The following is a 6,000-nucleotide window of genomic DNA, read 5'->3' on the forward strand; positions in this document are numbered from 1 at the left end:
GTACTAACTATGCACACTTATCTCAGATTAAGCTTCACAGTATTTATTTCCAACTAAACAAACATAAGATATGACTAATAAAATTTCTACTAAGGTTATCAAGAACTTGGCAGAAGGCCATCAACTACACAGCATCAGGGCTCCTCCCTCCCCCCAGAAAAAGAGGTGCTGGAACTCTCAAGAGGGAAATGAAGGAGAAACATGTGGCTGCCCCTCATTAGCATTTAAAAAAAGTTTGAGAATTTTGTTTCCATAAAGAGGTTCCGGAACTCTGTCCCACTGCCTTCCCCCCCAGAAAAAAACCCTGCATAGCACCATAATGACATAATGGGATGCTATTAAATATACAATGTTCCCAAGCACAAACCAACTCAAAGTCCTTTACAGACATCAGTATGCAAGTCCGGCTACAGTTGTATGAATGCACATACTGATGCAAAGTTCCCAAGAAAAACTCATTACTGTACATTTTTACTGTTTAGAATTATAAAAACTAAGATTTAGCTGAAACCACAGAAATACATTCTGTTTTGGGGAATGGACCTACCCCAAGAATGCCCAGAGGACAAAACTGCCAGAGAGATTAGTGCCTGCACAAACACCTGCAACAGGAAACAAATAAAGATAGCAGACCTTTAAGTGATAAGTGGAAAGAAAGAGAAAGCTCTTGGAGGATTGGCTACATTAGGGATGTGTGGCCTAATACGCAAAAGAGTTCCTGCTACAAAAAAAAAGGCCTGGATCCATGTAACTGAAAAGCATGCCAAGGTATTTCATGAAATGCAATAGCATGTGATAGGTATGTTTTCAAGTACTGACAAAACTTTCAGTTTTCTATACACAATTTTTTTTTTGCTGGCATTTTGTTCATCTAATAACATGTGTGTGTGTTTGTAAAATACTCTGGGTCCTCAGCCAGGTAAAAGTAGGATATAAACATTTAAATAAGCACGCTTAAAAGTCAATGCAATGCTAAATATATGATAAAGAACAACACATGCATACAATAGTCATTCTGAAGTTAGCAACTGAACACTTATAAACTCAGGAGACTGAAAGACCTTCAAGTGAAACAGAACACAAAAACAGTTTTATTTGAAAGCATCAGCTTTAGTAAATATACTGAATGTGACATGAAAATATTTTGAAGGGTCAACTCTGCCTGCTACTAAAAAGGAAATGTTTGTGAATAGTTATTCCAGTTTAAGCCCATTGAGATAATGGGCTTAGAATGGAGTAACTGAACAGGACTGCACTGTAAACCTCTGATCTTGTACTGCCTGGATGTCTGCCATTAGTTTCAATAATACTGATATTCCCTCACACATCAAACTTTAAAAAAAAATCTCCCATATCTTGGGAAGAGGCATGAGGTGACTTTTGGGTTAGTCAATAAAACAACACTTTTATTGCACCATTTTACTCAGTTTCGTGTGAACAAATTTGGGGTTTACTCAAACGGACTTGAAAGTTGATCAGTTTTCCAGTTTGAAGATTAAAGGATTGTATTTTTTTACTGGATAGTTTGTGATCTTCAGCTTTATTTATTATTCTGAAAAGGGAGACAACAATATAGAGTGAATCTAAGCCATTTAGCTAAAATCTTGTGCAAGAATCATGTTACTGGTAAACTGAATGTAACATGGTAAGGGACCAGAATGCTATGCTGGATAAAAATGTGTAGATAAAAATATTAGGAAAGCATGTTCAAATCCCTACTCAGCCACAAACTTTAAGTCTTGAGCTAATTATATTCAAGACCACTTCAGAAATTTTTCAAAGAAAACCCAAGACTGATATCGACTTATACACTCTCAACAAGAAGCCTCAGCCAGCCATTCACAGGTTCCTAATTAGTCTAACTGTACAATATACACAACTGTTACATGCACATTATATTTTTGATGTACACCTAAAAGATATACAGTGAAAGATACTGAAACTATACAATGCTTAAAACAGAACTACAGAAGTAGAAACCCAAATGTTCAGGCTCCATATCTTAAATTAAAAAAAAAACAGCTTGCCACTTTAAGGAAAGAGGTTTTCAACACAATACTACAGGTGTATGCTTAAATATAAACATGTGGATATATGTTCGCACTTTTGCTTCACAATATGTTAGATTTTTAAGAAATTACAAATAGATCCTGGGGAGAAAGTACCTGATTCAAGAAACTGTCTTTCCTCACTGTCTCTGGAATATCAGCAAAGGTCAGCTGTCCTAAACAACAGCCAACTGTGTTTTAATCAAGTTTAAAAATCCTTTACTGCCCAAATTGTTGCAATGAAAGAATCAACAGGGATTAAGGCCAGTCAAAGAGCAAAAAGAAGCTAATCTGTTTCTGAGAACACTGCAGTGCAACCTTTTCTGCAAGAAATCTAATGGTGATTCACAGAAGTGGTCTCTACTGTTCTTGCAGAATGGTCTGTTTTGCTCATAGTGATGAATCTATCAGAGCCCAAAGAGAAAGCAGGCGGGAGAGAGTTCATAGTGGATCGGGGTCAGTAAGTGTTCACATACCCTGTCATCTAAAAGCACTTGCAGAGGAGGAGTGGAGTAGGGAAAAAGAAAGCCCGAAGAACCCAGGAAAAAGCAAAGAATAGCAGAATATGCCATGAAAAAGGAGGCAGTAGGACAGATATCAGGAAACCAGTGTCCTTGCATTTCCCAAGAGAGTATATACCAAACCTTGCTCAGATGAACTCTAACTACACGGGATCTATCTGCGCAACTCCCAAATTTTGTCCACCAAGGCCTAAACGAGCAGAGCAGGCTATCAAAACAAGCCCGCCCCCCCACCAGCGTACACAAAGAGAACAATGTTTAATCCTTCCGTGTTATTACAGTCTCCCATCCTGTCTTTTATCCGAGCAACCTTCCAGAGGCGACGCTGACACCGGAGTGGCGCACACCAGCCCTTACGCTCTCCACCGAGCCCAAGCTCTCAGCACGCCTGCCCCCGGCCGGATCGCTCCGAGTATGCAAATCGGCAGGCGACCCGAAGCCGCCGCCGCCACCCGCGTCCCAGCAACACACACAGGTGTCCGACGCAGTTCCTCGGACGATGCCCCCCCCATCACCTGCCCAGCAGAAGCGGGGGGGGGGGGAAGAGGAGGAAGGAGAAAGTCAGCCATCGACGTTCCACTTTCGTTATCAATACCGACATTTCAACAGCTGGGACGGCTCTCCGAGCTCCACAGTCACATCAAGGCTGACTCTCCCCGCAGAGAAGCCAGTTTTGCCGCCAGTCCAACATCTCCACCACCCCGCTCGCCTCAAACTCACCGCGCTCCCAAGCCTGCCAGGCGCCTCTGCAGCAGCTTCTGCCTCCGCTGCCTGCCTGGCGTAAAAAGGAGCGACTTTTCTTTCTGCCTCCCTCCCTCCCACCGAGGCAGGCCCCTGACCCGCACCCACGGGAGACTCCATTCACGCGCTCACTCACCAGCAGGGCCAGGTCTCCGCTGCTTCGGGGGAGGTTCTCGCCCTGCCCCCTCCTCGCACGCTGCAGCCGCCTCCGCAAGCAAGCCCCCCGCCCGCCAACGCCCCCGCCCCACCAGCGGCTTCCTGTTCTGCCCTGCGCCGCCGCCGCCGAGAGCGAAGGAGGCCTCCGGTCGTTTCTCTTGCCGGCGCTGGAGTCACTTTATCCCCTTCGCCAACATGGCTGCTCCCCAGCCGGCCGGTGGGGCCGCCTCAGCGCCGCTTTCCCCAGGCCTTTCCCGCGGGACTTCCTTTGCTTCGACTCCGGATGCCGCCTGACGATTCAGCCGCCCAGCAGTCCCGAGCTCGCCGGAATTAGGAGGAAGGGAAGCCGGGGGGGGGGGGGGCGCGGTAAGAGGCCAGCCCAGCAACAGCAAGCGTCGCCACCGCCGCGGCAGACTCTGGAGCCAGTGCGGCAGCTAGCGGCCGAAGAAGTTGGTGCCGCTCCCCCGCGCGAGCAGAACGCCTCCCCCGACGCGACTTCAGCACGCATCTCTGAAGAGGGCCGGTGCTCCCGCGGGCCCCCTCTCCCTTCTGGGCGGCTACTGCTGCGCGACCGCTCGGCGAGGAATCGGCTTCTCGTGGCCTGCCCAGTGTGATGGAGACATTCCGAAAGCGCGTACGCAAGTGCATTTAAGTTTGCGCTGTACTCTTTCACTGCATTATTCCAACTGCCCCCGTTGTTTCCTAACTAGACTGTTTTGGAAAGGGGGGGGGTTAAATTTTTAATTTTTATGCCCCTATTTATCTTTTCTCGTAGATGGTAAATATTACTAGATGAACTGCAGCTATTCTAGCATTAAAGCTCAACATATTCCTATTTCCACATGGAGGATGAATGCCCGATCCAGCATCATCTGTTGAGCGATCTTGCATTGAGAAAAACTGGGAATCCTCCTTAGGTCAGAAAGCCTAGTAGGTATAGATTGAAATGAATGCAACAACAAGAAATTTTTAAAGTAACTGGCCATAATAGGGTCCCCCTCCCTTTCTGAAAGCCAGTGTGATGCAGTGGTGATGGAAGAGGATCTGGGAGAGCAAGATTTGAATATCCAGGGCTGTGGAAGTTCTTAGGTGACCTTGGGCCAGTCACACATACCCTCAGCCTAACCTGCCTCACAGGATTGTTATGAGGATAAAATGAAGGAGAGGAGAATTATATATCTCATTTTGGGTCCCCATTGGGGAGTAAGGTGTGGGGTATAAAATAGACAACATATCTGCTTTAAAGGCCAGTGGGGAACAGACCATTACAAAATAAATGAATAATGTACAATACATTAAAAAGTAAGAGTCCAGTAGCGCTTTAAAGACTAACAAAATCTGTGGTAGGGTATAAGCTTTTGTGAGTCACTGCTCACTTCTTCGGATAAGAACAATGTATTAGTAAGCCTTCAGCAATGAGTAACTTTTATGTCAGAATGACAGAGCTACTACATACAAGAACAAATATACACAAATCTAGGGCTGAGCATGAACCAGTTCATGAGCCGAAATTCAGCTTGAAGCCCCAGAACTGACATCTATCAGACTTTTGTCCAGTTTGGCTGTTGTTGTGTCTGGCGTTCGTCCCGGAAAGTACAGCACAGCGCACCTGTGGGCGGTGCCTGGAAGAGACAAATGCAGCCCACTTATGACGATCAGAGGTGGGAAGTTTAACTGGCCAGGATTGAACCTGACCAGGAAGAAGGTTGTTCTGGGAAATGTATATAACAGGGGACCCACCCCCGCCATGTTGTCTTTGTAATGTACTCGCTAATAAAGCATGTTGCCATCTGAACTCCTCCAACCTCAGTACACTACACTGGCAATTAAGATGGGATACCGGTGAGCAGAGAGCACCCTACAGCCTCCAGCGCCCCGAGCTCTAGTGCTTCCATGGCCGAGGCCATGGCTACTGCTCCTGGACAAACCCTACTGGCATTCGACGTCACCAGGCTCGACTTATGGGAATCATGGGTGGACCAAATCAACTACTATATAGAGCCGCACAAAATGGAGGCAGCGGCCGAGAAGAAAGCGCTCCTCCTGAGCTCGTGCGGGGTGAGACCATCCAGCTGATGAAGCAACTCATTGCGCCGACCACCTTCGCAAGGGCCACCTATGACCAACTGGTCAAGACAATGACAAACCACATGGCACCAGAGCTGTCCCGTCTCACATGTAGGCACGCGTTCTACACGAGACAGCAGAGACAAGCTGAGTCCGCCGCCGAGTATCTTGCAGAGCTCCGTGGATTAGCCCTGAGATGCAATTTCACAGGGGACCTGGAAGAGATCCTGCTGGACTGATTTGCGGTTTGCATCTGGGGGGAAAAACTGCGCCAAAAGTTGCTAGCATACAAGGACAAAGACATCGACCTCGTGAAAGTGCTCCAACAGGAAACCGCCTTCGAACAGACACACACCAGCCCTTCCGTGAACCAGGCCGCCGCTGCCTCGATCTCGGATGGTTCCGATGAGGAAGGGGCACATCAGCTTTGGCGCCAGCCACGCAGTGGGCTGAAAACACCAAACCGA

The 6,000-nt window shown here is 47.0% G+C and overlaps 1 protein-coding gene across 3 annotated transcripts in view; it reads right to left on the reverse strand.

Moving 5' to 3' along the window:
* The window catches only part of CDK17 (cyclin dependent kinase 17), a 145,619-nt gene extending 141,815 nt beyond the window's left edge, over nucleotides 1–3,804 (reverse strand). The window contains exon 1 of one of the 3 annotated variants that reach the window (XM_060245208.1): nucleotides 3,447–3,804. The gene's annotated coding sequence lies outside the window, so the exon portion shown is untranslated. Of the gene's footprint in view, nucleotides 1–2,692; nucleotides 2,715–3,289; nucleotides 3,426–3,446 lie in introns of those variants that run through there. The other 2 variants (XM_060245209.1, XM_060245211.1) reach the window with 2 other exon arrangements.
* Between the last annotated feature and the right edge of the window lie 2,196 nt (nucleotides 3,805–6,000).

This window comes from Heteronotia binoei, chromosome 8 (genome assembly GCF_032191835.1).
Source record: "Heteronotia binoei isolate CCM8104 ecotype False Entrance Well chromosome 8, APGP_CSIRO_Hbin_v1, whole genome shotgun sequence".
NCBI lineage: Eukaryota > Metazoa > Chordata > Lepidosauria > Squamata > Gekkonidae > Heteronotia > Heteronotia binoei.